We start from the raw sequence: 20,032 nt of genomic DNA on the forward strand, positions 1-20,032 counted from the left end.
TAGTAAATGTAGCTACAGCTCAGAGGGATTTTATATCCTGCAAAATGGTTGATGAGCTGTTTTCGGGTTGGTATAAAAACTGAATGCTTAAATTTAAAGAGTTGGCTTTTGCTCAAACGGTGTGGTAATGAGCAGGACGTAGAGGTAGCCTCTGCTTGATACAGAAGGAGGTTGTGCTCTGCAAACTGTGCACTGTGGAAGCAGATGAAAGCTCACATACATTTGAGATGCTCAGTAATGAAAGGAAGGACAGGGCTCTTTTCTTTATTGGAGGTACTTTAGCAGGCTGGTGTAACTCCAATCTTAAATAGAAATCTTATCATCAAAGATGAAAGATTTCCTACCAGTGCTGTAATGCATTTGAATTTGAACATGTAGTGCCAGATTTAAAAGGGAAATTTTTAAAAAGTATGTTTTTCTAGAAGCTGTAGTAGCCCTGACAATAGGGATGTCCCGATCAGGGTTTTTTGTCCTTGCACCAGAGTCCGAGTAATTTGAGTATCTGCTGATACCGAGTTCTGATCCGATACTTTCAGGGTTCTCTACAAAGGCGAATGGCAGGTCACTTATTGTGCTCATTTGTGCTATCTTGGCTGTGATGTCCTGCACCTTCGTGCTGTCAAGTAGCATATAAATGTTACTAAAATGAATTTCAAAAAGGAACCGGCTCATCCCAGGACCTCACGCACTAAAAGTAACAATCACACCCCTACACTACAAGCCAGAGAGTCATCCTGCGCAGCATTATGCTGAATTAATCAGCGTTTATGTTGCCCTAATACATATATATCCGAGTCCTGATCGGGCGGTAACGTCCGATTCCGATCGAGTTTGAAACCACGTAATCGGGCCCGATTTCTGATCACGTGATCAGATCGGGACATGCCTGCCTGACATACCATGATGTGCTGTGTTATATGTTTATTTACAGCTTAGAAGACTTGACTCTGCCTCAACCCATTTTACAAAATTGAGGCTAAAATATCTGGCACATAGGTGCTGCCATCTTGGAAAAATACACCATTCTTGGAACCAAAGTCTGCACAACAGAGATCAAGAGGTGAAGTCACATCATAGCTGTTCTGCCCTCTGCCTCATACGACACAGACTGCTATGACACAAAAGCAGCTAAACATGTACCGATGTACTGTAGCCAGCTATTGTATATTATCCTAAAAAATATAAACATTAATAGTGTAAATATAGATATTACAAGCTAATGTGCAATATATGGAAAAACAAATGTCTCTAGGTTTCAGATACAGTCTTACATGGAATGACCTCTGAAATTTACCTTTGAAAGTACTGTAACTCTGCTTTGCTCTGACTTTGTGACCTTGCTGAATTGCTTGCCAGGAGTTAACATCCCAGGAGAGTTGCACTGTCCATTAACATTTTCCCAAAGTGCTGCCATAACGAAGGAGGTTCATTTTATTACAAAGAGTAGCATTCATTTCATCCCTAAAAAGCAATTATAGCACACATTTGGTACAAAGCCACTTTGCCTGGGCATAGTTTTAATTTCAGAATGCCCAGATAAATAGCACTGTCAGTTAAGAGCAGACTGACAGGTGGTCATGATCCACTTTCTGCAGAAACTAAGACGCTTTGAAAGAAACTACAGAATGGTCACATACAAACAAAAGTTATCCAAATCATTTGTTGTCACATTTTGGGAACTTTTCACATTTATATTCAGCTCTGCAAATACTTTTGGCAATAACTTGCAGTGTAACTCTTGTCTATTTTAAGTTAAATATACAAATATATACAAATCAGCCATATCATTATAGCTGACCCTGAATAGATCCACTGTGTGATCTGACAACATTCCTTCAATACTAGCATTAACTCTTTTAGCAGCCTAAACTACAAGAGTAGGATTAGACCACATGGGTGCATTCTCAATGTGCATCAATGAGGCCATGACCCCATCGCTGGTTTACTTGCTTTGACCAGTTTTAATAGGTAGTGACCACTGCAGACCTATGACACTGCTGAGAGAGCTGAGATGCTCTGACCTACATGTTTAGCCATCACCGTCCAGTCCTTTACAGAGTCACCCCAGTCTTTTCAGCTTTAAAGACAAAATGCATGTTATGGCTAATGGCATAATGTTATGGCTAAGCGTATATTTCTTGAAATTTGAATGGACATGCTAAGGGTTACTTCTGTTACTTCTGTGATATGGACAACTACAGTCTGTAGACAAATGTAGCGTCATGCAACTTTACACTGTCGCCAATTGGTTAATTTGAAAAACGTTTAGAATTCTGATGGTAGCATTTGGCCTACAGTTTAAACATCAACATTAAAGAAGTCCTAATGATCTTAATGAAAGTACTTGGCAGGGATCTGAGCTCAAACTTTACCTCCCCTGCCTGTTGCAACTTTTTAATAAATATTTATGTTCAGTGATATAAGCCAATATGGTATTTGTAGCACACACTTTAATGGTATTCTCTAGATACAAAAGATATGAGTCATATAGTAAAATGTAAAGGAACACACAAACAACATTAAGAACATTGAAAGCATCATTAAACCAGAGAAAAACCTCATCTGATCATCTCTCTCCAATCATTCTTCAGGCATGCGGTGAAGGTGAATTTGAGCCCACGCAAAGAGCTTAGTTTGACACACGCTGGAGCTTGACAGCCATAAAGAAGTAGGAGAGTGGAATATGGTAGCCACCCACTTCAATAATATTATTCCCACCCCAACAGGGGAGGAGTTGAGTGAGTGTCCTACGGGAAGGTGATGTGCTGAACTAAAAAGCAGAGCCTGGAGATCATATCAACTCAGAACGTCTATAACAAACCGTGTCGACATTTGCTCCCAGCTTCACTCGCTTGGCGCTTGGCATGTGCTGTTAAGTCAATCATTGGTTGTGGTAAGCATATTGATTTTCCTGTGGTAGTCTCACATCAAATCAATCCTGCTTCCCACCTTCTTCAACCACTCACCAAACAATGTGATCCAGGCCGACAGATGGCATGGCTGATTTCTGTTTGATGTAATTCCTTATGACCGGAGCAAAAACAAATAAATATCATCTGACAGAGAATGAGTCAGTCCAGACAACATACTGTACATTAACTGCCAAGCAATCAATTGGGTGACAGTGCTGCTAGAAGGACTGTCAATAACATCATAAGCATAAGAAACCGCAGTGAAAAGTCTGAAAGTTTCCAGCCTAGCTGAGAGCGAAATGGTTCATTTTCTGACAGGGCAAGGTGTCTAAACTGAAGGGGCTATGACCTTTTGGAACAACTTTACAACAGAAGGGCCTGAGAACTACCACATAGAGAGGCAAAATCAATAACTGCAGAGCAACCATAAGACCCACTGCTTGTCAGAGGATCAGTAAAATGTGGTAGAAGCATGCGGTCAGCCTGAAATCCATACAGACAGATTTGTTATATTATAGAGAAGTCATTAGCATAAAAAAGCTGTAGAATCATAGGAAACAGCAGCATTAAGGCAGAGCGAGATGTGATAAATGGTGGTATTCAGGTATTGTCTAAAGAAATTAAATATCCTCTCAGCTGAATAGCTGATTAATTGCAATGTTTTTGCAACTAGCTGTGACTTTTCCCGTTTGCTTCCATGTGTTGTGACAGTCTAGTAAAAGAATCATGCTTTTAACATAAAAATAGTGACTGTTCAGAAAACAAAGAAACAATAGAGAATGTGAAAATAGGCCTTTTAAAATGTGACAGGGCTTGCAAACATAAACTCACAAAAACGTACGGTTCCAATGCAAAGCTGCTTTTAAATAATGACTTTGTGGACTGTGGAAAGACCCAAATAAGACCTTCATTCCATCAGTGCACACCAGATACAAGCATCAGCCAGTAAAACAGACATTTGATTTTCCACGGGCTAGAAAGGTGGCACATAATTTAAGCACCAGTTATGTTCTTGAACTTCAGTGAAGGGCAACACATCCTCATGCTAAAATGATTCTCAAAACAACATTTATGGCCCTTTGAGTGAGGCAGATCAAGAATAAACACCACAGATTTCTCAAACCACAGAGGAAACCACAATCATGCTATTGACTGTAGTTTGCATACCTGTGACAAACTGTTTGGCTAAATGTCTCAGCATACAGGGTGGGATAATGTTACTCATAATCACTGGCATTCACCTCAGTATAGGTGCTTAGAGTGTGATGAGTCAACAGAAATAACATTTTGTGGTTCGCTGTGTGTAGATTTAAGGTACTTACCAGAATATTAACGATTAGCAGCATCCCATGTATTTGATCATGCTAATACTGACAAACAAATACCGTATTTTCTGGACTATAAGTCACACTTTTTTTCATCCTTTGGCTGGGTATGCAACTTATACTCAGGTGCGACTTATATATTAAAATATACACTTGTGTCCTGACGTCCTATAATGGTAGCTGTTCTGTCCCTCTCCTGACGGTTCTCTTCCACCTCCAGCTGGTCCACACTTTGCATTCTGAGCATAGGCGACGCGCACGTTCATGGAGCCTCAGACCTCACCTGGCAACGAGGAATTCTATTTTCTGATTGGTCGATAGGTCGCTAATTCCAGACAGGTTAAGAGGAACTAACGTAGTGATTTACGCTGGCCCGCTGGTGTGACTTATATATGTTTTTTTCTTCTTCATTACACATTTTTTGGCTGGTGCAACTTATACTCCGGTGCAACTTGTAGTCCAGAAAATACGGTAATTAGTTCTGTAAATGCAGAACAAACCTTGCACTTAAACTGTGAATATGTTTCATGGAGCTGCAAGGCATATATTCCCATTCCCACATTTAAAGTCTAACCACTGTAGTTGTTTTCCTGGTGAGAATGCATTGTTTTAACAGTTTAACAGTGTAAGCAGTTTATCTCTTCCATGGACCACTCTCTACTCTGGTTTTGTAAAAAAAATGGCAGCCACAAAGTTGAAGAATCTCTACCACCTGAGGCAGCGAAAAGTTTTCGTAAATGACAGTCAGTTCTTTGGCCGTCAAAATGCTAAACTGTTGATCCAAGCACTTCCTCCTTTCTGCACTTTGTATAAAGTGAACTGATAAATCCAAACTATTTCTGGCATTAACATTTACAAGTTGCTGCCATTGCTTTCCATACACTTGGAGCAGAAAACTTGCTAGACGACATATTGTATACATTTATTCACATTATGCAGCTAGAGACACTGAGTTCTTAGAGACCCCTGATTATCCACCATCTCCCTCCATCTTATATTAGGATTCAGGCTGTCCCATGGTTACTCTCTGTCAGAGCCTCAGGTTCTTATATCAGCAGAAATATTCCCATAAACACAGCACAGCACCATTAGCAGTGCTGAGTTCTTTCATGGGACCTCAGGCTGAAAGCTTTGTTAGTACATCAGTTAATCACAAGGCCTGAGACATCACAACAGTCAGAGGCCAATTTTATTCAAGCAACATGTTGACATACACATATCTTTCTGTCATGCCAGCACCTGGGCACACCCAACCATCTGCTCATTACCACATTCTTCCCTGGTGGCTACAGAAACTCAACCACTGTGGCAATATAAACAGTAAAACTGCTTTCAATCAATGCATGACACAGACACAGGAAGGACTATGTATGCTGTTGTTTACATTGTGTTATATAGATATATACCCTAGCCTGCAATGTAGAGTCTTCACACATTTACAGGAAGGTTCCCTCGTGCCTTGACCTGAATCTCTTTTCTCCCTATTTCCAGCTTGTCCAACTTTTGTTGTGACCAGTCTCTTCCTGTCCTGAAGCTGTCACTTCTATTGTTGCTCACTCACAAGTTATTATTTCCCATGATGGCTGTGATGAAGCTTTGACTTGAGAAACCCTTGTGTAATGCTATCAACAACACAAGCAACAATTTATATTATTGTATCAGTAAGATTACCCAAGTGGCCAGCTAGATGAACAATACCAATAATAAGATAATAATATTAAGAGACTAGTTAGATACAATTTGTGCAAGGTGGATATTGATTTTTCTCCACTTTTTGATGTTTTATGGCGGTTGCAACCTCTTAAACTGGACTATGTCTTTCCATGTCTGTCACATTTTATGATCTTCTTGCTTGTGATTGATAAGTTAAACTATTTTATTCCCCTGTAGATGGATTGTTAGTTTTTTTAGATGAATCCAAATTATAAATGAAACATTTTTTTGTAATCTAGTTTTTTCTTTTGACTATGATTAGAAAAAAAATCTCATTTTAAATGCTTGTGATGATACTTTAAAGTAGGAGTGTAGTTTCTCTGAAGTAAGGTGCTTGTTCATGGTCGATATCTTTATAACTACAAACTGTGGGTTGGCCCACCCCCAGTTTGGAGAAGCAGACAGGAGTATCAATACAGAAGCAAAGCTATGAAGTGCTGCAGACGGGGTCAGCAAAGCATTATCACTGCCCTCAGACAGCTTTTTCCGACAGGGAAGTGAATCAGCTACAAGGTGCCTTTTAAAACCACCACCGGACTTCACCAACATTCATTTTACTTCACAGAAGTTGCCATTCTACCACTATCATTTTGGTGTTTTCATTCAAATCCAAGGTGTCGCACAAGCACCTCTTTCCATTCCACTTCAAAGTAGCCAAACTATCCCCTAACATTACCCATCTGGCAGAACTGAGCCAACCTGGGACCTCTGCTTTTAGAAGCATGAGGGAAGACTTTTTAATAGCACTATATAGCATCTTTATTACATTACAGACATATTACAGATGAATTTTTCGGCCCCCAGTCTCACACAGATCATGTGGTGACAGCCTCTGCTCACACAGGTACTGTCATGAAGCTTTAATAAATTACAACCTGTCGATGAATGAAACCTCGTACTGATTTAAAAGCCTAAAGTTAGGTGATAGCTTCAATCTCCATTGCATTTCTGTCATATTCGTCACTTCTAGCCCACACTGTATAATATTGACAGACTGACAGCCACTCAAACTGATATCCAACCTGCAGGTCACTTTTGATTTCTACCTGAATATCCAGCAGCACATTACAGGAGCACACAAGTAAAGAAAATTGTCACTGTAGGAGATTCTGTTTTTCCTTTAATAAAACACAATACAAGTATTCTAATGCAAAAAAATAAAAAAATAGAACACCAACGATGTGTGATTTAAGGCCTAAGTGCTCATCATAATGGCTCCTTATAATGCAGTAGATTCAGCAGAATGATGAATAGATGGAGCCTATTGTCCTCTTGATACATGTTGAAAATTAGGAGTGAACTGTAAAAAGTTCTGTAAACTTTTCAAAAGGACCAGCCAACCTCACTGGTCCAAAATCAGCCAGGAAAACATTATAGGAGGTCAATATTTCAGTCCTTTCTCATTTGTTTATGGAGGTGTGACTTATCGCCACGATAGCCAAACAGAAGGGAATGGTTTTCTTTGTAAAATAGGTTGACCTAACCACAACGCTACTTTTTAGCACCAGTATTTCTTCATGCTTAACCCAAACCGTGAGTAAAAACAAAACTTAACAATGAGCGAAAACAAAGCAGATCCCGATGTTGTGAGGGACTCAAACTCCGGACACCTGAGTGAAAGTCCACTGCGCTGCTACTCCACTCTACCTCATACCCAGGAAATAAGCAGCTCTCATACTCCCATGATCAGATGATGTCGGCCTATATACTCCTGCATTTCATTTCCAGAACAAACGTCACTATGTGTTGTATCTGGATGATGTATTATCAACTAAATGTGGCTTATTTAGTGAAGATTTGTCATCCAAAACAGTTGCAACAGTGTGTTTGGGTGTCTTTTCTCAGTGTTGTGAGTTTCTTTATGTTTTATGAGTTTCCATTTGTTCACCTATGGAAGGCAGAGAAAACTTTATAGTGCTATCACACGCTCTGATAGAATGTGTAGGAGCAGCAGTACCCACTATGCTTTCTATTAAAACACACGCATACATACACACCACACTATTTATCTTTTATCATTCACTACAAACAATCTGAAGAGCACTAACACTGACATTTTTTCTTTGCCCTGAACATTTCAAGAAGAAACTGATATCTTATTTTTTTTTTTTATCCCTTTTTCCTACAAGCACATCTTTTAAGTGAATCTCTGAATGCAGCCTTAGTGCACACTTCTCCGGACTCAATTTTTTTTTTTTTTGCTTTACAACTACACTGCTATTTCTCCCAGAAAGAACTCAATGTTGTTTATCCTGTAAACAAAAAACTAAACTATTGGAGTTCCTGAACCTTTAAACTCTGATAGTGTAGTCAGCATCCTGCAACCTAACTGTCTAACAAAATGCGCAGTTGTTGCTGGGTGCCCTCAGACATGTTTGTGTGAGGCACACATGTGAAGTTCTTTTGGATGTGCAGCAAAATTTCTATGTATAGGTTTCTGAAAGCACTGACACGTCCTGCAGCTTAATTCTTATTGCTCTATTCAGTGGTCTTCATTCATCTATGGGTATATGAATATGAAATCTGTGAATAATTACAGTCAACAAACACCACACACGGCATTACTTTGCAATGCAATCTGGAGGGGGGAATAAAGCATAAAGCAATGATGACAAAATTTTGTACACACAACTCCACTCAGCTGTGTTAAGGCTGCTCACATTCAATATGCAATATACAAAGCCTGTACAATATCCATGGGTTGTGCTCCTACGCCTCCTTCCTTCTTAATCTAATCTTTCAGCGGACTGGCAGTTCTCCCTGCAGTCATGAGGGCATATTCTTCCTGTCCTCCCTGTACTTGAGTTTGCAGATTTCCTTGAATTCGGTTGACATTCAGCTTGACCAAGGACATTCTGTTGCTTTAAAGAGTCTAATCTTAGAGGGCTGTAAATGTATCTATATATGATGCAGCTGTAACCCCCCATGCAAGTACAGCGTAACATTTTACTTCATTTTATTATCATATTATCCTGTGCTCACAAACACTCCATTTACTCGCCTCGTAAAAATGCTTCTCTCCTCCTCCACCAGGTTCACTTTTCTTCTTCTATTCATAAAATGGCTGCACACAGCATACTTTGCCAGGCATTCGTGCCACCCATGAAATTGGCTTCTCTTACATCAATCACATATTTGGTACAATCTCGCCTCCTTTATCTATTTGTGCCTACAAGCATCGCTCCCGCTGTTGATGAAATACATCAGCTTGGCTTTCAGTTGCTGCGTAGGCTCTCTACGTGTAATGACCTCTTGCTGTTCTGCAAAAGTTTCCCCCTGCTGGCCTTACTATATCATTATTGTCAGTTGTGACTCCAACTGCAACCTCTTAGGCTAAACGCCCACAGCAAGACTTTTCATTTGAAGCCATGTCCCATTAGCTGAACGTAATTTACACCTTGATGCCAGAACAGTATGCATGCTGGAAGAGGCGTTAAGTGCATGAAGTAGCACATCACACGATGCAGTCTGTTTACCAGGAAGCCACAACACTTACTTTGAAACTGTCTCCATGTTATTCACTGAAATTTCTCTTTATACATTTCTCTCTTTAGGTAATCAGGATTAGGATTTGTGATCTTGTGGTTGAGTTACACATTTTTTTTATACTGCTCACTGCAGAAAATCATTTGTAAAATGACTGTAATCTAAGGTCTATTCATTTATTTCTTACAATAAAGGTAGTATCAAACAACATCTTCTTTAGTTTTGTTAGAAGTTCTACAAGTCAGAAAACCAGCAACTCCTTGGCAACACGTCCACAGATTAAAGTTGGACAATAATGTGTTTACAACTAATGTAACGAGGCACAAATCAGTTGAAAGAATTTAAAATAAGCCAGAACCATTCCTCAACAAATCCTCACACATAAACAGAAATAAGTAAATCTTCACCCAATCCAACAACTGTCACATTTTTGCTGAATGTACGGGATGATCTGGCAGTCTGTTTGGCATTACTCACATAAAAACTGCACAGAGGCAGTTGGAGGACTAGATATGTAACAATATATAACTTAGCATGCTAAAGCCGTCGAGCAACAACATAGGGCGAACCAAGATGAAGACATTTCACACCAACACGTTAAAGCAGATTTTAAAACTTGTTTTAATATTGCCCGAAATATTGTGACTGAAAAAGTCACATCAGTACATCCCTACTTCAGACCATGAGGCAACACAAACATCAATGTGACCTCATTGTACTTATGTTCTCTATGGGCATTAATAATACATGGTTAAGGTAAGTAGTAGTTGTGGTTATGATAGTCCCTGTAAAACTGTTTTATCTGTTTCTAAATGAATCTGATACACACTATATAACGTATTTTCCAGGTTATAAGTTTCACCGGAGTATTAGTCGCACCAGCAGGCCAGCATAAATCACTACGTCTTCAGCGTAACGTTGCCTCCTAAATTCCTCTTAACTTAAGTGTTGCGGCTGCAGGACATTGAGAGTGAGACACTCGCATTTCAAGAAGTCCTCACGCGGACAAATTACTAGCTTCACCGCACATAAATTCCTATAAAGATCCTGTAAATGAGTCAAAGGCAGACTACTGTTATATGAACGTGCGTGTCACCTCTGCTCGGAATGCAAAGTGTGGACAAACTGGAGGTGGAAGAGAACCGCCAGGAGAGGGACAGAACAGCTACCATTATATTTGTAATGGGATGTCAAGACACAAGGCTAACTAATTATATGTTTTAATATATAAGTCGCACCTGAGTATAAGTCGCATGCCCAGCCAAAGGATGAAAAATAGTGCGACTTATAGTCCGGAAAATACGGTAATTACAACCACAGAAAAACTTATTAATGTTCATTTGGGGAGGATGGGCTTCATTTACCTCTTATACTAGAAAGATAATAAGTATGTCCACATCATTCTCCACTGCTGTGGCGGTATGTTTGGCTATGCAAGACAAAGATAACTGCTGAATAGCCTTTTTAGACAATAGGATGCACCATAACTAGCTAACATCTATTGAGTAAGTAACCAAATGGACTCAAAGACAGAAAAGAAAACATATGCCTTTCTTATTAAGATTTAGTATTATTGAAAATACAGTTTTACTATGATAGAAGAAGAAAAATATATATAAATGACTTTTGCTGGTGCATGCTCATAATGCATTATGACTGAGCGGCAAAATCTCAGGGGGATCCACAGTTCTGAGCACAGCCCAAGCACTTTCTGTTCACCTTACTGCTTAATTAATTAACACTTTTGTCCCTTGAGTAGTCCCTGCTCAAACTATCAATTTTGGATGTGTGCTCTCCTATCAGCAACCTTGATTATCAAAGCGATCATGAATCCAAAAAGAACGTTCTCTGATTAATAATGAATGCTGAGAGAGAGAGAGAGAGAGAGAGAGACGGGGAAAGGAGAGAGATCACCCAAAGTGTGACAGGCACTGCAGATAGTGCCTAACTTCCAAACTGAACACTCAGATATATTGTAGGTGTGTCAAGAGAGTTTAAACATGTATAATCCCTTTGTGTGTAACAAAAGCGTTATCTTATCTTGTAATATTAGCAAATGTTCTGTTTGGGCTGTGTTGATCTAACACATCTCGCTTCCTTTTGATGAGAGGGGGTCTTGGCAGAATTATCAGCCACAGCAGGCATCATGCCGCCATTTGCCTGGGACTATGGTTGACCACTGAGTAACTGCACTGAGCAATTGGGAAAAGTAAAGCAGTTTGCTCAAGGGCACCTCGATAGTAGTGCAGTAGTCCCAAAGCTTGGTTTAATTGAAGTTCTGTTTTTGTCTGCATGAATCTGTTTTCCTTCTCTGGCTGTGGCATTATTCTAATGTCTGCAGATATCAAGTCACATGGAAAAGCCTGTAGCCAAAGACAGAATTTTATGCTTACACGCACTCCTTAGTGCAAGAAGGGGGGGGGGATTCAGGGAAACACAGTGGCTGCAGCAGTGTTATGGATGATATATGGATTACATGCCTTTGAAGGAGGGTGTGAGCAGTCAGATGTAATATATGGAGTAACATGTTTCTTTCATATGCAATAACAGTAAAATGTTATTGCAAACAGCATGTGTACAGCATTATAATGTTTTCCTCGGGGATAAATCTTTAAAGTTTGGTAGAGCTTTTGAAACAAAATATTTCAAATGTTGACATTCTTTTTTTCTCATTTGGCATGGAGACATTGCTTCTGTACATGCTCCTGTGTCACTGTCACATTCCATTTGGATGTACTGACACTGACAGCACATCTAGTCTCCCCTGCTGACTTGAGTGCTTTATTGAGCTACACTCAGTATGGGCTTTGGATCTAAAATGTGAAGCAAGTGTGCACAGTAAGCCAACCATGAGTGGCGTAAGCTGTCTTCCTCCAAGATCTCTGTCTCCCTTTATCTCTGTCTCTCTCCCCCTCTCTCTCTCTCTCTCTCGCTCTCATTTTCTGTTGTTGTGATGAGCCACTGCAGTGGGAAAAGGACTTTGATCCACTGGCTTGACAGCCGCCTGCCAAATTCCCTCTCACCACGCAAAAATGCACAGATCCTGCCTTCCAGCAGTAGGGCCCACTTATTTGTAATCTCATAGATTACTGTCCCCAGGCGTAAGTGTAATGAGCCACAAACATTCAGGAAAAACATGTTTCATTTTTTTCACTCTTCTTGAAAGTTGAGCACAAAGACATCTTGCAGTAAAGCTGGGACATACAGTAGTTTACATTCAGACAGATTCACAGCAGGTGAGAATTAATCTGCGTGCTCCACTTCATAGTAGTTGTTTTTCCTCTGAATTCATTTTTTATTCTTTTCTCTAGAGATATATTGGATCAAACAGGTTGTGGGAAGCCAGTCAGAGAATCAATTTCCTTTTGAAGACCTTAAATTACACAGGCCACTGCAAATAATCAAAATGCCTCTCTCAGATGGAATTGCTGTACATTTAATTAGAAAATGCTTTCATCAAAACAATTAAGCAGCGTTGAGCGTTTGACAGGACAACAAAGAACTCACTGACGTGGAGTCACAGGAGAACGAATATTTGCCAGACTGCTGGAGGTGGATATGAAAACAAGGAGCCTGATATTGTAAAATAGCAGGAGGAGTCTGAGGTGCTTAAAGTAATATTTTGCTACTGTAAAAATGGACTGCTCATAAATCTTGACTGTCTCCAGAGCAGAAAGGTGAAATAATTTTTTGAAATTGGTGCTACAGGAACAGAAAAGAAACAGAGAAAAAAAAGGTCTGTGTGGTTCACATATGATAAAAAAGGAAGTAAAACTTCCTATGCCTGTTTAGGTTGCGGCTACTAAAACAGCTCATAGCAGTAAATTGAGGTTAACTGCAGGTATACTACACCAGGGTTTCTCAAACTTCTATGCTCTGGGGTCTAGTGATGTTATACGTGGCTCTCCGTGGCCCTGCATTTGCCTAAGAACAAAGAAATCAAGATTTTTTTATTTTTTTTTAAACTAGGAAGGCGTGGTGACAAGGCCACTCTGAGCATGTTTTCTGTGTTTAGCCTGTTTCAGTATTTTGTGTTCATTCTCGTAGAGGTATGCTGAATGGAAAGGCATCATTGTTTTCACTGCCATCTCACTCAGCTGGGAATATTTATCGCAGCATGACAGGCAGAATTCAGAGAGAGAAAGCCGACCAAATCTCGACTGCAGACCAGCATCGCACGTCCACAGGTGGCAGTTCACTCATATCTGGGTTGGTGGACGGATCTCGCACCCATTGCTCTTCTGTGTGATTTGATTTTGAGGGGAAGTATGATTAAAAATGACGCAGTGTTTCGATTAGCTGTTGCACGATCACTGTGGGCAGCTGCCACAAGTCCGCACCCTCATCATCAGCCAGAGATGACAGACAGACACACCTCTACGCAGCGCCAAACAGAATCGCTCTTCTACATGATCTGATTCTGACTGACACTTAAAATTCAGCTATAGTCCAAAGGCAAAGGTCAGCAGATGGCCTGGCTGTAACCTTTCCACAGCTTGGGAAACACTGTACTACACCACTTCCACCCTGTTGGCTTTGGTTATTTTTTTTCCTGTTACTTTTCAGGATCATAAGGTTTGTTGTTACGGCCCAAAGCTTTGCTGTAAAGTCACAAAATGCAGACAGTAACTCCAACAACGCCACCAACCTCCTCACACACTGACAGTGCATGATTTACAGCAAATATTCTTTACTGACCATGCAAGAACTAACGTTTGTAGTATGAGCAACAGTCTTTTTAGATTACATCACTGCAGAGTTTAAATGCATCTAGATTCCTTTACACACACAAAATTAGAAAGGTTTTATATAAAAATATATAAATGTTAAATTTGCTTAACTAATATAAGACAATTAGCTTTGTATTAGCTATATCATTTGTATAGAGCAGCATGGTCATAACCTGTTTTATTCCTATTCTCAACTCCAAAGTCATAAGCACACTGATGCCATTACTTATTTATGTCACTTGAATGACACAATCTCATAAGTTAACATTTTTTTCATTTTCCCTCAGTTCTCCAAACTGCCTCCTGTGCGTCCCTTGGGAAAATGCCTCCATAATAATAAAAATAAAAAAAATACAATAAAATAATAATAAAAAAATCCACACAATAGTTCTTCCTGTGTATGCCTGCCTGGCCTAGTAAGGGAGGATGGCTTAGGAAAATGAAGAAAAAAAAATGTCATTCAATAAGCAATGTGTCATATTTTCTACAATATGTGCATTTTTTCCTCCTTTGGCAGGTTCCCTGCAAGCAATAAAAATGCTGACTGTTCACTAAAGCAAAACATTCACCTTCTACTAAAACCAAACAGCAGTGCTTAAAAGTGTTTTGATCCACAAGTGTAACGCAACACCAGGGCGTAAATAATAGTTACTTAGGCACTTTAAACAAACTGTAATTTAAAGTCCCATGCAGTGCTGACAGCTGCTTTCCTTTCTTTCATTCTTTAGAGCACAATAAGCAGGTCAGTATGACTTCTAGAGCAGAACTATTTGTCATTGCTACAGTTGAATGCTTGTATGGGAACAGATGCAAGGGATGACTGATAAGTTTGAACCCATGCAAGATAACAATTTGCAAGATAATAAAAAGATGCCACAACCGTGCACTGTAAAACTCACATTTTCTATCACCAACATTACTTCAAATGCATTTTCTATTGTCTTGGAGGAATCCTATGGACAAACATTTTCTACTTATTTGACCATTTCTCCTTTTTGGAACATAAAAAAAGAGGTATGTCCTACCTTTGAGTGTCTGTTCTTCGATCTGTGGGCTTCATTTTAGACCAGAAAGACCTGAGTGATGGAGTCCGAAATGGCTTCAACTGTGGCAACCACCTCAGAAGACTGCAGCATGGAGAGTTCTTCTGTAAGGGGACAAATGGAAGAACATTGACCAGTTACGATGTAGGATCATATGCATTTCTCATAATTGAAATGGATCATAAAATGTGCCTGAAAGGTGACAGATTGACCATTGGCTTAATCTGCCTTTCATCATCGGCCCAAACAGTTTTAGGATGCAGCAAGCTGACAGCTTGGTCATTTAGTGTTTTGGAGATAACAGCAAGGACACATTTCTGATAGATTACCAACTCTTTGGCAAAGTAGTGTTTTAGGGCTGCAACGATTATTCGAGTACTCGAGTAATATTCAAGGGCAAAATGCATCGAAAAACTAATTTAGTATTTGATGACTCTTTAGAGACATCATTAAGAGTGATTCTCTGCCTTGTGGCATAGTGGGATAATCAGCATTCTGGGTGGACGAGACCCTGAGTTTGAAACCCGGGCGAGCTGTTTGTAGGATGGTGCGACACACACCCACACACACACGGCTCCGGGCATGGAGGCGTTCGCGGATTGAAGTGATGACAAAGCAGCGGTCCAAAGCAAGCGTCCACTGTTGAAATAGTTATTAGCTGCAGCCGTATTTATGGGAACACTGACATTTACGAGTGATCTGATTACTCGAATAATCGCAAACATAATTGGCGAGTATTCGATTATCAAAACAGTCGTTTGTTGCAGCCCTATAGTGTTTGAGTTATTCATCAATCTGTCAAGGATCAGGTCATGATTTTGGCAGAAAATGTCTCGCACAAATTTCTCAGTAGAAATAGCCATAAATATCACTGCTGAGCATTGAACTGCATGAAATGAGACCTATGTAATTCATCTTCGATCTCAGGTCAAACATTTATCAATCATTTTCAGATCTTTTTAATAAAAGAACACTCTACGAGGAGAAGCGCTATTCAAGTGAAATTTCAATTTAGTGAAAAGAAGTGTAAGGTTAAAGTGACAGTGAAGAGTCACACTGGATCAGATTACACAGCACCATAAAGAACTGATACACACTTTCACCGACACTCATTACACAAAATATGTGCCTGAAGTGGTATTTGATTATTTAAACAGGCATTAAATCCATTTCAAAATGGTTAAAGAAGCAACATAGGTGAAAAAATACAGTCATCAGCTAACCTCGACTGTCACACTTTCCATTACATAATTTCAGTGCCAGACTAAGTGCTTTTGCTTCTGCTTAGCGTGAAAACATTAATTTCTCTTTTTGTGTGGGTGCATTTGCCTTCAAAGCTGAAAAAGCAAGAAGCATAAAAAGGAACAAAGATACAAAACACTGGAAGAAGAGTTAAGCAAAAAACATACAGTAATTTCTTTTAAATATATAACTCCCTGGTGTGCACTGTTATTCCCTGCAGCTGCACTGCATTTGCATCTTCAAAAGTGACATTTAGGTATGCTGCATGCCCTGGAGCTGCCATATAGGGGGAAGTGTCTGTAATAGATGTAGAAGCAGTTTCATATTCACTGCTCAGCACATGCTGTCATATTGAATTCTGTATGGAAAGTCACTTCACTTTTCATCTGGTCCAATCAGCATGAATCTCGCACAACACAGACACAGCATGACTTAGGTCAGTCTAAAAAAACATCTCTATTTGCATTACTCTCTGTTTGTATCCATGATTACACATGTTTGCTATCACTTGGTGGGAATGGAGCTTATCTCCAACCATTAAATGTGCTCTAAATTAAAACCTTCCACAGCAACACTGTCCAATCCCCAGACCCAGGGCTCAGTTGGTAGCACTGACATTAATAGATGACTAGCCTTAGTGGCAGAGCTTTACAAGCAATAGCCCATCAGTCAGCTCTCAATCCTGATCTGGGTGTGCCCACCCCTACCCCTTCATACCTATGTGACTGATGACTTGTTCAGCCCCTACCATGCAGAGCTGCAGTAAAGAAAGCTTTGTCTTTTTTTTTTGCTCAGGAGTGAAAGCTAGCTTCTGACCACCATTAGAACCCTAGGCTTTCTATGACCTTTTATCGCCCCTGGAAAAATTCACCTCTGCAAGCTGAGAAGCACGTACTGGACTCTGACCTCAGAAGTTGGAAAAGTTGGCCGGAACAAACTGAAAACTTGCTGCACTGCAGTACAACATGGTATATTCCCACAGTGTATAAACAAAAACATTTCAAGTTTATGAATTTATTTCACAATACACATGGGTCATAACATGCGGATAAGTAGGGATTATCCATTGCAGAATATGAACAAGAAATGAGTTTTCAAAGCCAGCAATCTCACAACCTGCCAAAGCAATCTGTGAGTTATATTGATCAACAACCCTACAGACCTATTAAGGTCATTTTGTGCAGCGGTGCAGCAGAGACCTCATCTCATTATTCCAGCAATGACTTGAAAAAGAATGTCTGATGCAGCAATTATTCCACTGCAGAAATATTCCAATGAGCCGGCTGCTGTTTGTGCAGCATATGCAGTAGATGAGTCACAGGTGCTGATCAGCTGACATGGGCAAGGTGCGACGTATTAGGGGATGTGAGGGAATGGATCTATTAGCAGATAGCATGACGAGTGTGACCCTTCGTCCAGCAGAGACACAAAACGACAACAAGTGCTTGGCACTGGCCTCACACTGATTGACTTGTCTCTGCTGCGGGTGAGATAAGTCTCTGTCACCATCCGGCACACCATGCCAACACCGGACCATTAACGGCGTTGTTTTTTTCCCCACACAGCATTAAAATGCAATCAGTGTGACTTATTGTGGTCAGTTGCGCATTAAGACGGGATCACCACCAACTTTTCAGACCATTTACTTGATGCTGAAGCCCAATTACAATGAAGGTCACTGAAGTGCCCATTTTTCCACATGTCTATAGCTGCTGTACACATGGTCAGGTGGAAAAGTTCAAGTCAGATCACATGTATGCCTTAAACTTGTCTTTGTACTGTTATTGTGACCCAAGTTCTTCAAACCTGCTATTTTCTATAATGACATTCATTAACCTCCTAAGATTTTTGAATTCAGCAGAATCAGAAAGATATTCTTCCAACATGTCCTCATGGAAAAAATGCTCTATTTGATAGATGGGACAACCCCCAGATACAACACACTGTTACATTAGCTTGGGTACGATGGTGGTACAGGAACAACGGTGACCCTTTACCAAAAGGTTGATGGTTCGCATCATACACACTCATAACTCCGTCTATGGCAGTGACTATTTCTGCCTCAACAGTACTTGGTTTTATTCTTGTCTGTGATATTTAACAGATTATAATCCAACCAGCCCATCTGTACCCGTTAACACACATTTAAAGAGCCAATACACCTCATGAACTGCATTTCATCCTGCCAAAAAGTGATTAAGGCCTCTACAGAGTGCTTTAATGGTTATTTCTGCCTCAAAATTACATGAAGTCATTCTTGTCTGTCATATTTAACAGATTATAGTTAAACCAACCCATCTGTACCTGTTAACACACCTTTAAAGGGCCAATACCCCTCAGAAACTACAATATAATTATAAGTTTAGACCACAATTCTTCTTGGTAAACTTCATTCTAGGAGTGACTGGTCAGGGGTTTCATATGGGGGTCAGCCACTGTTGGGTCTCAGACAGTAAACATAGCTGAAAGCTACAATTTTAGTTTAATTTCAAAAGCACCATGTAATAGAGATTTAACAGCAGATTTCATTTCATTCTTTGCCACTATTTCTTCTCAGACATTTAATGGAATCAGGAGATTTAAAGAGAAACACTGAGTTTATTAAAAGTCTTATTTCTTCTATATGTCACAGCACATGTGCCGTCGCCTTGAGACTACAATCTTGGCTTATGTCTAATTGGTATTATCACGTCTAGGTAATGTGTTTGCTTATTTTGCCACCATTTTCTGCCTGGGGACGTGTTTTACAGAATTAGGCTAGTCACTTTCATATTCCTAAGAAACACTAATAATGAACAGAGAGAATGGCAAACATATTAAAATCACACTTTATTTATAAAAATAGCCCGAGGTTCCACATGCACTGCGCCCACTGTTTTTCTTTCTTTGCAACGGCAAGACATAAATATTAAGCTATACTTCTGCATACTCGGTACATCACTGCTGCGTATAAAAGGCCTTACACCAAACAGAATTAGGAGATCAAGAATATGAACTTAATTTTTTTTTAAATCCTATATAGATTTTCACTGCTTAAGGCTTTTTTTCTATATTGTTTTCAAGATCACGAAAGCGGACTTGAGTTAATTGCAACAAAAATCAAAGTTCAAAAAAACAAAAACAAACAAACAAAAAAAAACGCTCACCCAGACGCCAGTAGAAAATATTAGACGAGCTACAATCTGTTGGAGTCATTAACTAGTCTCACAGTAAGATGTTCTTAAGGGTCTCTCTAGAGACAGAAAAGGTGCCAGAGAATTTCAAAATCAATAACACTGTAGATTCTGCCTCCTGGTCGTTCACACAGAATTGATTTGCTATCCAAACGTGCCGGTTTAAGCTCGTCATACCCACAGGAAGTAAAGCGATATGGATTTGAGAAGTTATCTCTATAATTATCAAATAAAAGATGTTTTTGTATCATTTTAATTGTGTATTGTATTTCCTATATCCTTCTGATTATTACAAACTATGAACCTGATCCACTTATCATTCTGAGAATCTAAAAAGTGGATTGTTGCCTCTTGATTTCTGTCTGGTTGGTGCTCATGGAACATTAAATTATAGTCATTAGCATTGTC

Source organism: Parambassis ranga, chromosome 5 (genome assembly GCF_900634625.1).
Source record: "Parambassis ranga chromosome 5, fParRan2.1, whole genome shotgun sequence".
Taxonomy (NCBI): domain Eukaryota; kingdom Metazoa; phylum Chordata; class Actinopteri; family Ambassidae; genus Parambassis; species Parambassis ranga.